The following is an 18,144-nucleotide window of genomic DNA, read 5'->3' as shown; positions in this document are numbered from 1 at the left end:
AAAAAAGCGCCGCACAACCACCGGGTAGGCTCGAACCTCCAACTTTTCGGTTAACAGCCCATCGCGCTAGCCAATTGCGCCTCGGAGACAGTCCTGCTCCACTCTCACCACCATCAGAACATATCTTCAAAGCTATCAGCCCAAAGAAAAAAAAGCGCCGCACCACCGCCGGGTGGGCTCGAAACTCCAACCTTTCGGTTAACAGCCGATCGCGCTAGCCAATTGCGCCACGGAGACAGTCATGCTCCACTGTCACCTCCATCAGAACAAATCTTCAAAGCTATCAGCGCAAAGAAAAAAGCAACATACCACTCCCGGAAGGGCTCGAACCTCCAACTTCTCGGTTAACAGCCGATCGCGCTGGCCAATTGCGCCACGGAGACAGTCCTGTTCCACTCTCACCACAATTAGAACATATCTTCAAAGCTATCAGCCCAAAGAAAAAAGCGCCGCACCACCACTGGGTGGGCTCGAACCTCCAACTTTTCGGTTAACAGCCCATCGCGCTAGCCAATTGCGCCACGGAGAAAGTCCTGCTCCACTCTCACCACCATAAGAACATATCTTCAAAGCTATCAGCCCATAGAAAAAAAAGCGCCGCACAACCACCGGGTAGGCTCGAACCTCCAAATTTTCGGTTAACAGCCGATCGCGCTAGCCAATTGCGCCACGGAGACAGTCCTGCTCCGCTCTCACCACCATCAGAACATATCTTCAAAGCTATCAGCCCAAAGAAAAAAAAGCGCCGCACCACCACAGGGTGGGCTCGAACCTCCAACTTTTCGGTTAACAGCCGCTCACGCTAGCCAATTGCGCCACGGAGACAGTCCTGCTCCACTCTCACCACCATCAGAACATATCTTCAAAGCTATCAGCCCACAGAAAAAAAAGCGCCGCACAACCACCGGGTTGGCTCGAACCTCCAACGTTTCGGTTAACAGCCGATCGCGCAAGCCAATTGCGCCACGAAGACAGTCCTGCTCCACTCTCACCACCATAAGAACATATCTTTAAAGTCATCAGCCCAAAGAAAAAAAAGCGCCGCACCACCACCGGGTGGGCTCGAACCTCCGACCTTTTGGTTAACAGCCGATCGCGCTAGCCAATTGCGCCACGGGGACAGTCCTGCTCCACTCTCACCACCATCAGAACATATCTTCAAAGCTATCAGCCCAAAGAAAAAAAAGCGCCACACCACCACCGGGTGGGCTCGAACCTCCAACTTTTCGATTAACAGCCGATCACGCTAGCCAATTGCGCCACGGAGACAGTCCTGCTCTCCTCTCACCTCCATCAGAACATATCTTCAAAGCTATCAGCCCATAGAAAAAAAAGCGCCGCACAACCACCGGGTAGGCTCGAACCTCCAACTTTTCGGTTAACAGCCGATCGCGCTAGCCAATTGCGCCACGGAGACAGTCCTGCTCCACTCTCACCACCATAAGAACATATCTTCAAAGCTATCAGCCCAAAGAAAAAAAAGCGCCGCACCACCACTGGGTGGGCTCGAACCTCCGACCTTTTGGCTAACAGCCGATCGCGCTAGCCAATTGCGCCACGGAGACAGTCCTGCTCCACTCTCACCACCATCAGAACATATCTTCAAAGCTATCAGCCCAAAGAAAAAAAGCACCGCACCACTACCGGGTGGGCCCGAACCTCCAACCTTTCGGTTAACAGCCAATCGCGCTAGCCAATTTCGCCACGGAGACAGTCCTGCTCCACTCTCACCACCATCAGAACATATCTTCAAAGCTATCAGCCCACAAAAAAAAGCGCCGCACCACCACCGGGTGGGCTCGAACCTCCAACCTTTCGGTTAACAGCCGATCACGCTAGCCCATTGCGCCACAAAGACAGTCGTGCTCCACTCTCACCACCGTCAGATCATACCTTCAAAGCTATCAGCGCAAAGAAAAAAAAGCGCCGCACCACCACCGGGTGGGCTCGAACCTCCAACCTTTCGGTTAACAGCAGATCGCTCTAGCCAATTGCGCCACGGAGACAATCGTGCTCCACTATCACCACCATCAGAACATATCTTCAAAGCTATCAGCGCAAAGAAAAAGCAACACACCCCACTCGGGAGGGCTCGAACCTCCAACTTTTCGGTTAACAGCCGATCGCGCTAGCGAATTGTGCCACGGGGACCGTCCTGCTCCACTCTCACCACCGTCAGACCATTTCTTCAGAGCTATCACCCTAAAGAAAAAAAAGCACCGCACCCCCACCGGGTGGGCTCAAACCTCCAAACTTTCGGATAACAGCCTATCGCGCTAGCCAATTGCGCCACGGAGACAGTCGTGCTCCACTCTCACCACCATCAGAACATATCTTCAAAGCTATCAGCGCAAAGAAAAAAGCAACACACCACTCCCGGGAGGGCTCGAAACTCCAACCTTTCGGTTAACAGCCGATCGCGCTAGCCAATTGCGCCACGGAGACAGTCCTGCTCTACTCTCACCACCATCAGAACATACCTTCAAAGCTATCAGCCCAAAGAAAAAAAAGCGCCGCACCACCACCGGGTGGGCTCGAAACTCCAACCTTTCGGTTAACAGCCGATCGCGCTAGCCAATTGCGCCACGGAGACCGTCCTGCTCCACTCTCAGCACCATCAGAACATATCTTCAAAGCTATCAGCGCAAAGAAAAAAGCAACACACCACACCCGAGAGGGCTCGAAACTCCAACCTTTCGGTTAACAGCCGATCGCGCTAGCCCATTGCGCCACGGAGACAGTCTTGCTGCACTCTCACCACCATCAGAACATATCTTCAAAGCTATCAGCGCAAAGAAAAAAAGCGCCGCATCACCACCGGGTGGGCTCGAACCTCCAACCTTTCAGTTAACAGCCGATCGCGCAAGCCAATTGCGCCACGGAGACAGTCCTGCTCCACTCTCACCACCATCAGAACATATCTGAAAGGTATCAGCCCAAAAGAAAAAAAGCGCCGCACCACCACTGGGTGGGCTCGAGCCTCCGACTTTTCGGTTAACAGCCGATCGCGCTAACCAATTGCGCCACGGAGACAGTCCTGCTCCACTCTCACCATCATAAGAACATATCTTCAAAGCTATCAGCCCAAAGAAAAAAAACCACCGCACCACCACCGGGTGGCTCGAACCTCCAACCTTTTGGTTAACAGCCAATCGCGCTAGCCAATTGCGCCTCGGAGACAGTCCTGCTCCACTCTCACCACCATCAGAACATATCTTCAAAGCTATCAGCACAAAGAAAAAAAAGCGCCGCACCACCACCGGGTGGGCTCGAACCTCCAACCTTTCTGTTAACAGCCGATCGCGCTAGCCAATTGCGCCACGGAAACAGTCCTGCTCCACTCTCACCACCATCAGAACATATCTTCAAAGCTATCAGCCCAAAGAAAAAAAAAGCGCCATACCACCACCGGGTGGGCTCGAACCTCCGACCGTTTGGTTAACAGCCGATCGCGCTAGCCAATTGCGCCACGGAGACAGTCCTGCTCCACTCTCACCACCATCAGAACATATCTTCAAACCTATCAGCCCAAAGAAAAAAAAGCGCCGCACCACCACCGGGTGGGCTCGAACCTCCAACTTTTCGGTTAACAGCCGATCACGCTAGCCAATTGTGCCACGGAGACAGTCCTGCTCCTCTCTCACCTCCATCAGAACATAACTTCAAAGCTATCAGCAGACAGAAAAAAAAGCGCCGCACAACCACCGGGTAGGCTCGAACCTCCAACTTTTCGGCTAACAGCCGATCGCGCTAGCCAATTGCGCCACGGAGACAGTCCTGCTCCACTCTCACCACCATCAGAACATATCTTCAAAGCTATCAGCCCAAAGAAAAAAAGCGCCACCCCGTCACCGGGTGGGCTCGAACCTCCAACCTTTCGGTTAACAGCCGATCGTGCTAGCCAATTGCGCCACGCAGACAGTCATGCTCCACTGTCACCACCATCAGAACAAATCTTCAAAGCTATCAGCGCAAAGAAAAAAGCAACACACCACTCCCGGGAGGGCTCGAACCTCCAACTTCTCGGTTAACAGCCGATCGCGCTGGCCTATTGCGCCACGGAGACCGTCCTGTTCCACTCTCACCACAATTAGAACATATCTTCAAAGCTATCAGCCCAAAGAAAAAAGCGCCGCACCACCACTGGGTGGGCTCGAACCTCCAACCTTTCGGTTAACAGCCCATCACGCTAGCCAATTGCGACACGGAGACAGTCCTGCTCCACTCTCACCACCATCAGAACATATCTTCAAAGCTATCAGCCCACAGAAAAAAAAGCGCCGCACCACCACCGGGTGGGCTCGAACCTCCAAACTTTCGGATAACAGCCGATCGCGCTAGCCAATTGCGCCACTGAGACAGTCTTGCTCCCCTGTCATCCCCATCAGAACATATCTTCAAAGCTATCAGCCCAAAGAAAAAAAAGCACCGCACCACCACCGGGTGGGCTCGAACCTCCAACCTTTCGGTTAACAGCCGATTGCGCTAGCTAATTGCGCCACGGAGACAGTCGTGCTCCACTCTCACCACCATAAGAACATATCTTCAAAGCTATCAGCGCAAAGAAAAAAGCAACACACCACTCCCGGGAGGGCTCGAACTTCCAACTTTTCGGTTAACAGCCGATCGTGCTGGCCGATTGCGCCACGGAGACAGTTCTGCTCCACTCCCACCACAATTAGAACATATTTTCAAAGCTATCAGCCCAAAGAAAAAAAAGCGCCGCACCACCACCGGGTGGGCTCCAACCTCCAACCTTTCGGTTAACAGCCGATCGCGCTAGCCAATTGCGCCACGGAGACAATCGTGCTCCACTCTCACCACAATCAGAACATATCTTCAAAGCTATCAGCGCAAAGAAAAAAGCAACACACCCCACCCGGGAGGGCTGGAACCTCCAACTTTTCGGTTATTAGCCGATCGCGCTAGCCAATTGCGCCACGGGGACAGTCCTGCTCCACTCTCACCACCGTCAGAACATTTCTTCAGAGCTATCAGACCAAAGAAAAAAAAGCGATGCACCACCACGGGGTGGGCTCGAACCTCCAACCTTTCGGTTAACAGCCGATCGCGCTAGCCGATTGCGCCACAGAGACAGTCGTGCTCCACTCTCACCACCGTCAGACCATTTCTTCAGAGCTATCACCCCAAAGAAAAAAAAGCGCCGCACCACCACCGGGTGGGCTCAAACCTCCAACCTTTCGGATAACAGCCGATCGCGCTAGCCAATTGCGCCACGAAGACAGTCCTGCTCCACTCTCACCACCATCAGAACATATCTTCAAAGCTATCAGCCCAAAGAAAAAAAAGCACCGCACCACCACCGGGTGGGCTCGAACCTCCAACCTTTCGGTTAACAGCCAATCGCGCTGGCCAATTGCGCCACGGAGACAGTCCTGCTCCACTCTCACCACAATTAGAACATATCTTCAAAGCTATCAGCCCAAAGAAAAAAAGCGCCGCACCACCACCAGGTGGGCTCGAACCTCCAACCTTTCGGGTAACAGCCGATCGCGCTAGCCAATTGCGCCACGGAGACAGTTCTGCTCCACTCTCACCATCATAAGAACATATCTTCAAAGCTATCAGCCCAAAGAAAAAAAACCACCGCACCACCACCGGGTGGCTCGAACCTCCAACCTTTTGGTTAACAGCCAATCGCGCTAGCCAATTGCGCCACGGAGACAGTCCTGCTCTACTCTCACCACCATCAGAACATACCTTCAAAGCTATCAGCCCAAAGAAAAAAAAGCGCCGCACCACCGCCGGGTGGGCTCGAAACTCCAACCTTTCGGTTAACTGCCGATCGCGCTAGCCAATTGCGCCACGGAGACAGTCCTGCTCCACTCTCACCACCATCAGAACATATCTTCAAAGCTATCAGCCCAAAGAAAAAAAAGCGCCATACCACCACCGGGTGGGCTCGAACCTCCGACCGTTTGGTTAACAGCCGATCGCGCTAGCCAATTGCGCCATGGAGACAGTCCTGCTCCACTCTCACCACCATCAGAACATATCTTCAAAGCTATCAGCCCAAAGAAAAAAAAGCGCCGCACCACCACAGGGTGGGCTCGAACCTCCAACTTTTCGGTTAACAGCCGCTCACGCTAGCCAATTGCGCCACGGAGACAGTCCTGCTCCACTCTCACCACCATCAGAACATATCTTTAAAGCCATCAGCCCAAAGAAAAAAAAGCGCCGCACTACCACCGAGTGGGCTCGAACCTCCGACCTTTTGGTTAACAGCCGATCGCGCTAGCCAATTGCGCCACGGGGACAGTCCTGCTCCACTTTCACCACCATCAGATCATATCTTCAAAGCTATCAGCCCAAAGAAAAAAAAGCGCCGCACCACCACCGGGTGGGCTCGAACCTCCAACTTTTCGGTTAACAGCCGATCACGCTAGCCAATTGTGCCACGGAGACAGTCCTGCTCCCCTCTCACCTCCATCAAAACATATATTCAAAGCTATCAGCCCACAGAAAAAAAAGCGCCGCACAACCACCGGGTAGGCTCGAACCTCCAACTTTTCGGTTAACAGCCGATCGCGCTAGCCAATTGCGCCTCGGAGACAGTCCTGCTCCACTCTCACCACCATCAGAACATATCTTCAAAGCTATCAGCCCAAAGAAAAAAAAGCGCCGCACCACCGCCGGGTGGGCTCGAAACTCCAACCTTTCGGTTAACAGCCGATCGCGCTAGCCAATTGCGGCACGGAGACAGTCATGCTCCACTGTCACCACCATCAGAACAAATCTTCAAAGCTATCAGCGCAAAGAAAAAAGCAACACACCACTCCCGGGAGGGCTCGAACCTCCAACTTCTCGGTTAACAGCCGATCGCGCTGGCCAATTGCGCCACGGAGACAGTCCTGTTCCACTCTCACCACAATTAGAACATATCTTCAAAGCTATCAGCCCAAAGAAAAAAGCGCCGCACCACCACTGGGTGGGCTCGAACCTCCAACTTTTCGGTTAACAGCCGATCGCGCTAGCCAATTGCGCCACGGAGACAGTCCTGCTCCACTCTCACCACCATAAGAACATATCTTCAAAGCTATCAGCCCATAGAAAAAAAAGCGCCGCACAACCACCGGGTAGGCTCGAACCTCCAACTTTTCGGTTAACAGCCGATCGCGCTAGCCAATTGCGCCACGGAGACAGTCCTGCTCCACTCTCACCACCATCAGAACATATCTTCAAAGCTATCAGCCCAAAGAAAAAAAAGCGCCGCACCACCACAGGGTGGGCTCGAACCTCCAACTTTTCGGTTAACAGCCGCTCACGCTAGCCAATTGCGCCACGGAGACAGTCCTGCTCCACTCTCACCACCATCAGAACATATCTTCAAAGCTATCAGCCCACAGAAAAAAAAGCGCCGCACAACCACCGGGTAGGCTCGAACCTCCAACGTTTCGGTTAACAGCCGATCGCGCAAGCCAATTGCGCCACGGAGACAGTCCTGCTCCACTCTCACCACCATAAGAACATATCTTTAAAGTCATCAGCCCAAAGAAAAAAAAGCGCCGCACCACCACCGGGTGGGCTCGAACCTCCGACCTTTTGGTTAACAGCCGATCGCGCTAGCCAATTGCGCCACGGGGACAGTCCTGCTCCACTCTCACCACCATCAGAACATATCTTCAAAGCTATCAGCCCAAAGAAAAAAAAGCGCCGCACCACCACCGGGTGGGCTGGAACCTCCAACTTTTCGATTAACAGCCGATCACGCTAGCCAATTGCGCCACGGAGACAGTCCTGCTCTCCTCTCACCTCCATCAGAACATATCTTCAAAGCTATCAGCCCATAGAAAAAAAAGCGCCACACAACCACCGGGTAGGCTCGAACCTCCAACCTTTCGGTTAACAGCCGATCGCGCTAGCCAACTGCGCCACGGAGACAGTCGTGCTCCACTCTCACCACCATCAGAACATATCTTCAAAGCTATCAGCGCAAAGAAAAAAGCAACACACCACTCCCGGGAGGGCTCGAAACTCCAACCTTTCGGTTAACAGCCGATCGCGCTAGCCAATTGCGCCACGGAGACAGTCCTGCTCTACTCTCACCACCATCAGAACATACCTTCAAAGCTATCAGCCCAAAGAAAAAAAAGCGCCGCACCACCGCCGGGTGGGCTCGAAACTCCAACCTTTCGGTTAACAGCCGATCGCGCTAGCCAATTGCGCCACGGAGACAGTCCTGCTCCACTCTCACCACCATCAGAACATATCTTCAAAGCTATCAGCCCAAAGAAAAAAAAGCGCCATACCACCACCGGGTAGGCTCGAACCTCCAACGTTTCGGTTAACAGCCGATCGCGCAAGCCAATTGCGCCACGGAGACAGTCCTGCTCCACTCTCACCACCATAAGAACATATCTTTAAAGCCATCAGCCCAAAGAAAAAAAAGCGCCGCACCACCACCGGGTGGGCTCGAACCTCCGATCTTTTGGTTAACAGCCGATCGCGCTAGCCAATTGCGCCACGGGGACAGTCCTGCTCCACTTTCACCACCATCAGATCATATCTTCAAAGGTATCAGCCCAAAGAAAAAAAAGCGCCGCACCACCACCGGGTGGGCTCGAACCTCCAACTTTTCAGTTAACAGCCGATCACGCTAGCCAATTGTGCCACGGAGACAGTCCTGCTCCCCTCTCACCTCCATCAAAACATATATTCAAAGCTATCAGCCCACAGAAAAAAAAGCCCCGCACAACCACCGGGTAGGCTCGAACCTCCAACTTTTCGGTTAACAGCCGATCGCGCTAGCCAATTGCGCCTCGGAGACAGTCCTGCTCCACTCTCACCACCATCAGAACATATCTTCAAAGCTATCAGCCCAAAGAAAAAAAAGCGCCGCACCACCGCCGGGTGGGCTCGAAACTCCAACCTTTCGGTTAACAGCCGATCGCGCTAGCCAATTGCGCCACGGAGACAGTCATGCTCCACTGTCACCACCATCAGAACAAATCTTCAAAGCTATCAGCGCAAAGAAAAAAGCAACACACCACTCCCGGGAGGGCTCGAACCTCCAACTTCTCGGTTAACAGCCGATCGCGCTGGCCAATTGCGCCACGGAGACAGTCCTGTTCCACTCTCACCACAATTAGAAGATATCTTCAAAGCTATCAGCCCAAAGAAAAATGCGCCGCACCACCACTGGGTGGGCTCGAACCTCCAACTTTTCGGTTAACAGCCGATCGCGCTAGCCAATTGCGCCACGGAGACAGTCCTGCTCCACTCTCACCACCATAAGAACATATCTTCAAAGCTATCAGCCCATAGAAAAAAAAGCGCCGCACAACCACCGGGTAGGCGCGAACCTCCAACTTTTCGGTTAACAGCCGATCGCGCTAGCCAATTGCGCCACGGAGACAGTCCTGCTCCACTCTCACCACCATCAGAACATATCTTCAAAGCTATCAGCCCAAAGAAAAAAAAAAGCGCCGCACCACCACAGGGTGGGCTCGAACCTCCAACTTTTCGGTTAACAGCCGCTCACGCTAGCCAATTGCGCCACGGAGACAGTCCTGCTCCACTCTCACCACCATCAGAACATATCTTCAAAGCTATCAGCCCACAGAAAAAAAAGCGCCGCACAACCACCGGGTAGGCTCGAACATCCAACGTTTCGGTTAACAGCCGATCGCGCAAGCCAATTGCGCCACGGAGACAGTCCTGCTCCACTCTCACCACCATAAGAACATATCTTTAAAGTCATCAGCCCAAAGAAAAAAAAGCGCCGCACCACCACCGGGTGGGCTCGAACCTCCGACCTTTTGGTTAACAGCCGATCGCGCTAGCCAATTGCGCCACGGGGACAGTCCTGCTCCACTCTCACCACCATCAGAACATATCTTCAAAGCTATCAGCCCAAAGAAAAAAAAGCGCCGCACCACCACCGGGTGGGCTCGAACCTCCAACTTTTCGATTAACAGCCGATCACGCTAGCCAATTGCGCCACGGAGACAGTCCTGCTCTCCTCTCACCTCCATCAGAACATATCTTCAAAGCTATCAGCCCATAGAAAAAAAAGCGCCGCACCACCACTCGGGAGGGTTCGAACTTCCAACTTTTCGGTTAACAGCCGATCGCGCTAGCGAATTGTGCCACGGGGACCGTCCTGCTCCACTCTCACCACCGTCAGACCATTTCTTCAGAGCTATCACCCTAAAGAAAAAAAAGCACCGCACCCCCACCGGGTGGGCTCAAACCTCCAAACTTTCGGATAACAGCCTATCGCGCTAGCCAATTGCGCCACGGAGACAGTCGTGCTCCACTCTCACCACCATCAGAACATATCTTCAAAGCTATCAGCGCAAAGAAAAAAGCAACACACCACTCCCAGGAGGGCTCGAAACTCCAACCTTTCGGTTAACAGCCGATCGCGCTAGCCAATTGCGCCACGGAGACAGTCCTGCTCTACTCTCACCACCATCAGAACATACCTTCAAAGCTATCAGCCCAAAGAAAAAAAAGCGCCGCACCACCACCGGGTGGGCTCGAAACTCCAACCTTTCGGTTAACAGCCGATCGCGCTAGCCAATTGCGCCACGGAGACAGTCCTGCTCCGCTCTCAGCACCATCAGATCATATCTTCAAAGCTATCAGCGCAAAGAAAAAAGCAACACACCACACCCGAGAGGGCTCGAAACTCCAACCTTTCGGTTAACAGCCGATCGCGCTAGCCCATTGCGCCACGGAGACAGTCTTGCTGCACTCTCACCACCATCAGAACATATCTTCAAAGCTATCAGCGCAAAGAAAAAAAGCGCCGCACCACCACCGAGTGGGCTCAAACCTCCAACCTTTCGGTTAACAGCTGATCGCGCTAGCCAATTGCGCCACGGAGACAGTCCTGCTCCACTCTCACCACCATCAGAACATATCTTCAAAGCTATCAGCGGAAAGAAAAAAAGCAACACACCACACCCGGGAGGTCTCGAAACTCCAACCTTTCGGTTAACAGCCGATCGCGCTAGCCCATTGCGCCACGGAGACAGTCTTGCTCCACTCTCACCACCATCAGAACATATCTTCAAAGCTATCAGCGCAAAGAAAAAAAGCGCCGCACCACCACCGGGTGGGCTCGAACCTCCAACCTTTCAGTTAACAGCCCATCGCGCTAGCCAATTGCGCCTCGGAGACAGTCCTGCTCCACTCTCACCACCATCAGAACATATCTTCAAAGCTATCAGCCCAAAGAAAAAAAAGCGCCGCACCACCGCCGGGTGGGCTCGAAACTCCAACCTTTCGGTTAACAGCCGATCGCGCTAGCCAATTGCGCCACGGAGACAGTCATGCTCCACTGTCACCTCCATTAGAACAAATCTTCAAAGCTATCAGCGCAAAGAAAAAAGCAACACACCACTCCCGGGAGGGCTCGAACCTCCAACTTCTCGGTTAACAGCCGATCGCGCTGGCCAATTGCGCCACGGAGACAGTCCTGTTCCACTCTCACCACAATTAGAACATATCTTCAAAGCTATCAGCCCAAAGAAAAAAGCGCCGCACCACCACTGGGTGGGCTCGAACCTCCAACTTTTCGGTTAACAGCCCATCGCGCTAGCCAATTGCGCCACGGAGACAGTCCTGCTCCACTCTCACCACCATAAGAACATATCTTCAAAGCTATCAGCCCATAGAAAAAAAAGCGCCGCACAACCACCGGGTAGGCTCGAACCTCCAACTTTTCGGTTAACAGCCGATCGCGCTAGCCAATTGCGCCACGGAGACAGTCCTGCTCCGCTCTCACCACCATCAGAACATATCTTCAAAGCTATCAGCCCAAAGAAAAAAAAGCGCCGCACCACCACAGGGTGGGCTCGAACCTCACTTTTCGGTTAACAGCCGCTCACGCTAGCCAATTGCGCCACGGAGACAGTCCTGCTCCATTCTCACCACCATCAGAACATATCTTCAAAGCTATCAGCCCACAGAAAAAAAAGCGCCGCACAACCACCGGGTAGGCTCGAACCTCCAACGTTTAGGTTAACAGCCGATCGCGCAAGCCAATTGCGCCACGAAGACAGTCCTGCTCCACTCTCACCACCAAAAGAACATATCTTTAAAGTCATCAGCCCAAAGAAAAAAAAGCGCCGCACCACCACCGGGTGGGCTCGAACCTCCGACCTTTTGGTTAACAGCCGATCGCGCTAGCCAATTGCGCCACGGGGACAGTCCTGCTCCACTCTCACCACCATCAGAACATATCTTCAAAGCTATCAGCCCAAAGAAAAAAAAGCGCCGCACCACCACCGGGTGGGCTCGAACCTCCAACTTTTCGATTAACAGCCGATCACGCTAGCCAATTGCGCCACGGAGACAGTCCTGCTCTCCTCTCACCTCCATCAGAACATATCTTCAAAGCTATCAGCCCATAGAAAAAAAAGCGCCGCACAACCACCGGGTAGGCTCGAACCTCCAACTTTTCGGTTAACAGCCGATCGCGCTAGCCAATTGCGCCACGGAGACAGTCCTGCTCCACTCTCACCACCATAAGAACATATCTTCAAAGCTATCAGCCCAAAGAAAAAAAGCACCGCACCACTACCGGGTGGGCCCGAACCTCCAACCTTTCGGTTAACAGCCAATCGCGCTAGCCAATTTCGCCACGGAGACAGTCCTGCTCCACTCTCACCACCATCAGAACATATCTTCAAAGCTATCAGCCCACAGAAAAAAAAGCGCCGCACCACCACCGGGTGGGCTCGAACCTCCAACCTTTCGGTTAACAGCCGATCACGCTAGCCCATTGCGCCACAAAGACAGTCGTGCTCCACTCTCACCCCCGTCAGATCATACCTTCAAAGCTATCAGCGCAAAGAAAAAAAAGCGCCGCACCACCACCGGGTGGGCTCGAACCTCCAACCTTTCGGTTAACAGCAGATCGCTCTAGCCAATTGCGCCACGGAGACAATCGTGCTCCACTATCACCACCATCAGAACATATCTTCAAAGCTATCAGCGCAAAGAAAAAGCAACACACCCCACTCGGGAGGGCTCGAACCTCCAACTTTTCGGTTAACAGCCGATCGCGCTAGCGAATTGTGCCACGGGGACCGTCCTGCTCCACTCTCACCACCGTCAGACCATTTCTTCAGAGCTATCACCCTAAAGAAAAAAAAGCACCGCACCCCCACCGGGTGGACTCAAACCTCCAAACTTTCGGATAACAGCCTATCGCGCTAGCCAATTGCGCCACGGAGACAGTCGTGCTCCACTCTCACCACCATCAGAACATATCTTCAAAGCTATCAGCGCAAAGAAAAAAGCAACACACCACTCCCGGGAGGGCTCGAAACTCCAACCTTTCGGTTAACAGCCGATCGCGCTAGCCAATTGCGCCACGGAGACAGTCCTGCTCTACTCTCACCACCATCAGAACATACCTTCAAAGCTATCAGCCCAAAGAAAAAAAAGCGCCGCACCACCACCGGGTGGGCTCGAAACTCCAACCTTTCGGTTAACAGCCGATCGCGCTAGCCAATTGCGCCACGGAGACCGTCCTGCTCCACTCTCAGCACCATCAGAACATATCTTCAAAGCTATCAGCGCAAAGAAAAAAGCAACACACCACACCCGAGAGGGCTCGAAACTCCAACCTTTCGGTTAACAGCCGATCGCGCTAGCCCATTGCGCCACGGAGACAGTCTTGCTGCACTCTCACCACCATCAGAACATATCTTCAAAGCTATCAGCGCAAAGAAAAAAAGCGCCGCACCACCACCGGGTGGGCTCAAACCTCCAACCTTTCGGTTAACAGCTGATCGCGCTAGCCAATTGCGCCACGGAGACAGTCCTGCTCCACTCTCACCACCATCAGAACATATCTTCAAAGCTATCAGCGCAAAGAAAAAAGCAACACACCACACCCGGGAGGGCTCGAAACTCCAACCTTTCGGTTAACAGCCGATCGCGCTAGCCCATTGCGCCACGGAGACAGTCTTGCTCCACTCTCACCACCATCAGAACATATCTTCAAAGCTATCAGCGCAAAGAAAAAAAGCGCCGCTTCACCACCGGGTGGGCTCGAACCTCCAACCTTTCAGTTAACAGCCGATCGCGCAAGCCAATTGCGCCACGGAGACAGTCCTGCTCCACTCTCACCACCATCAGAACATATCTTAAAGGTATCAGCCCAAAGAAAAAAAGCGCCGCACCACCACTGGGTGGGCTCGAACCTCCGACTTTTCGGTTAACAACCGATCGCGCTAACCAATTGCGCCACGGAGACAGTCCTGCTCCACTCTCACCATCATAAGAACATATCTTCAAAGCTATCAGCCCAAAGAAAAAAAACCACCGCACCACCACCGGGTGGCTCGAACCTCCAACCTTTTGGTTAACAGCCAATCGCGCTAGCCAATTGCGCCTCGGAGACAGTCCTGCTCCACTCTCACCACCATCAGAACATATCTTCAAAGCTATCAGCACAAAGAAAAAAAAGCGCCGCACCACCACCGGGTGGGCTCGAACCTCCAACCTTTCGGTTAACAGCCGATCGCGCTAGCCAATTGCGCCACGGAAACAGTCCTGCTCCACTCTCACCACCATCAGAACATATCTTCAAAGCTATCAGCCCAAAGAAAAAAAAGCGCCATACCACCACCGGGTGGGCTCGAACCTCCGACCGTTTGGTTAACAGCCGATCGCGCTAGCCAATTGCGCCACGGAGACAGTCCTGCTCCACTCTCACCACCATCAGAACATATCTTCAAAGCTATCAGCCCAAAGAAAAAAAAGCGCCGCACCACCACCGGGTGGGCTCGAACCTCCAACTTTTCGGTTAACAGCCGATCACGCTAGCCAATTGTGCCACGGAGACAGTCCTGCTCCTCTCTCACCTTTATCAGAACATAACTTCAAAGCTATCAGGCCACAGAAAAAAAGCGCCGCACAACCACCGGGTAGGCTCGAACCTCCAACTTTTCGGCTAACAGCCGATCGCGCTAGCCAATTGCGCCACGGAGACAGTCCTGCTCCACTCTCACCACCATCAGAACATATCTTCAAAGCTATCAGCCCAAAGAAAAAAAGCGCCGCCCCGTCACCGGGTGGGCTCGAACCTCCAACCTTTCGGTTAACAGCCGATCGTGCTAGCCAATTGCGCCACGCAGACAGTCATGCTCCACTGTCACCACCATCAGAACAAATCTTCAAAGCTATCAGCGCAAAGAAAAAAGCAACACACCACTCCCGGGAGGGCTCGAACCTCCAACTTCTCGGTTAACAGCCGATCGCGCTGGCCTATTGCGCCACGGAGACCGTCCTGTTCCACTCTCACCACAATTAGAACATATCTTCAAAGCTATCAGCCCAAAGAAAAAAGCGCCGCACCACCACTGGGTGGGCTCGAACCTCCAACCTTTCGGTTAACAGCCGATCACGCTAGCCAATTGCGCCACGGAGACAGTCCTGCTCCACTCTCACCACCATCAGAACATATCTTCAAAGCTATCAGCCCACAGAAAAAAAAGCGCCGCACCACCACCGGGTGGGCTCGAACCTCCAAACTTTCGGATAACAGCCGATCGCGCTAGCCAATTGCGCCACTGAGACAGTCTTGCTCCCCTGTCATCCCCATCAGAACATACCTTCAAAGCTATCAGCCCAAAGAAAAAAAAGCACCGCACCACCACCGGGTGGGCTCGAACCTCCAACCTTTCGGTTAACAGCCGATTGCGCTAGCTAATTGTGCCACGGAGACAGTCGTGCTCCACTCTCACCACCATAAGAACATATCTTCAAAGCTATCAGCGCAAAGAAAAAAGCAACACACCACTCCCGGGAGGGCTCGAACTTCCAACTTTTCGGTTAACAGCCGATCGTGCTGGCCGATTGCGCCACGGAGACAGTTCTGCTCCACTCCCACCACAATTAGAACATATTTTCAAAGCTATCAGCCCAAAGAAAAAAAAGCGCCGCACCACCACCGGGTGGGCTCCAACCTCCAACCTTTCGGTTAACAGCCGATCGCGCTAGCCAATTGCGCCACGGAGACAATCGTGCTCCACTCTCACCACAATCAGAACATATCTTCAAAGCTATTAGCGCAAAGAAAAAAGCAACACACCCCACCTGGGAGGGCTGGAACCTCCAACTTTTCGGTTATTAGCCGATCGCGCTAGCCAATTGCGCCACGGGGACAGTCCTGCTCCACTCTCACCACCGTCAGAACATTTCTTCAGAGCTATCAGACCAAAGAAAAAAAAGCGATGCACCACCACGGGGTGGGCTCGAACCTCCAACCTTTCGGTTAACAGCCGATCGCGCTAGCCGATTGCGCCACAGAGACAGTCGTGCTCCACTCTCACCACCGTCAGACCATTTCTTCAGAGCTATCACCCCAAAGAAAAAAAAGCGCCGCACCACCACCGGGTGGGCTCAAACCTCCAACCTTTCGGATAACAGCCGATCGCGCTAGCCAATTGCGCCACGAAGACAGTCCTGCTCCACTCTCACCACCATCAGAACATATCTTCAAAGCTATCAGCCCAAAGAAAAAAAGCGCCGCACCACCATTGGGTGGGCTCGAACCTCCAACCTTTCGGGTAACAGCCGATCGCGCTAGCCAATTGCGCCACGGAGACAGTTCTGCTCCACTCTCACCATCATAAGAACATATCTTCAAAGCTATCAGCCCAAAGAAAAAAAACCACCGTACCACCACCGGGTGGCTCGAACCTCCAACCTTTTGGTTAACAGCCAATCGCGCTAGCCAATTGCGCCACGGAGACAGTCCTGCTCCACTCTCACCACCATCAGAACATATCTTCAAAGCTATCAGCACAAAGAAAAAAAAGCGCCGCACCACCACCGGGTGGGCTCGAACCTCCAACCTTTCGGTTAACAGCCGATCGCGCTAGCCAATTGCGCCACGGAGACAGTCCTGCTCCACTCTCACCACCATCAGAATATATTTTCAAAGCTATCAGCCCAAAGAAAAAAAAGCGCCATACCACCACCGGGTGGGCTCGAACCTCCGACCGTTTGGTTAACAGCCGATCGCGCTAGCCAATTGCGCCACGGAGACAGTCCTGCTCCACTCTCACCACCATCAGAACATATCTTCAAAGCTATCAGCCCAAAGAAAAAAAAGCGCCGCACCACCACCGGGCGGGCTCGAACCTCCAACTTTTCGGTTAACAGCCGCTCACGCTAGCCAATTGCGCCACGGAGACAGTCCTGCTCCAATCTCACCACCATCAGAACATATCTTCAAAGCTATCAGCCCACAGAAAAAAAAGCGCCGCACAACCACCGGGTAGGCTCGAACCTCCAACGTTTCGGTTAACAGCCGATCGCGCAAGCCAAATGCGCCACGGAGACAGTCCTGCTCCACTCTCACCACCATAAGAACATATCTTTAAAGCCATTAGCCCAAAGAAAAAAAAGCGCCGCACCACCACCGGGTCTGCTCGAACCTCCGACCTTTTGGTTAACAGCCGATCGCGCTAGCCAATTGCGCCACGGGGACAGTCCTGCTCCACTTTCACCACCATCAGATCATATCTTCAAAGCTATCAGCCCAAAGAAAAAAAAGCGCCGCACCACCACCGGGTGGGCTCGAACCTCCAACTTTTCGGTTAACAGCCGATCATGCTAGCCAATTGTGCCACGGAGACAGTCCTGCTCCCCTCTCACCTCCATCAAAACATATCTTCAAAGCTATCAGCCCACAGAAAAAAAAGCGCCGCACAACCACCGGGTAGGCTCGAACCTCCAACTTTTCGATTAACAGCCGATCGCGCTAGCCAATTGCGCCACGGAGACATTTTTTTTCTTTATTGCCTGTTTTCGGCTCACGTAAACAATACACATATTAACTGATACACAACACAATCCAAAACATTGTAAAAACCGTGGCTCAAACGATGTGGCCACGCATCTGTTAAAATGTTTTTATCGTCGATAGTAATTCGACGCGCGGCAACCATTCTGGGGGGAATTCCTCCAACTTTTGTTCATCCACAAAATTTCTTATATACTCTTTGAAGTACTGGGGGGGGTGCTCGTGCATCTACATCAAAGTGCATGGCTGCCATCCTGGATTTCCAATTGCTATGAAGAGCCATAAGCATTATCATATCATATGGGGTACCATCGTCACTTTGTATTTGCAAATAGCGGATGCCATATGCA

The sequence above is a fragment of the Rhipicephalus microplus genome, unplaced genomic scaffold (assembly GCF_043290135.1).
Source record: "Rhipicephalus microplus isolate Deutch F79 unplaced genomic scaffold, USDA_Rmic scaffold_13, whole genome shotgun sequence".
NCBI lineage: Eukaryota > Metazoa > Arthropoda > Arachnida > Ixodida > Ixodidae > Rhipicephalus > Rhipicephalus microplus.
Note: the sequence above shows the minus strand (reverse complement) of the source record.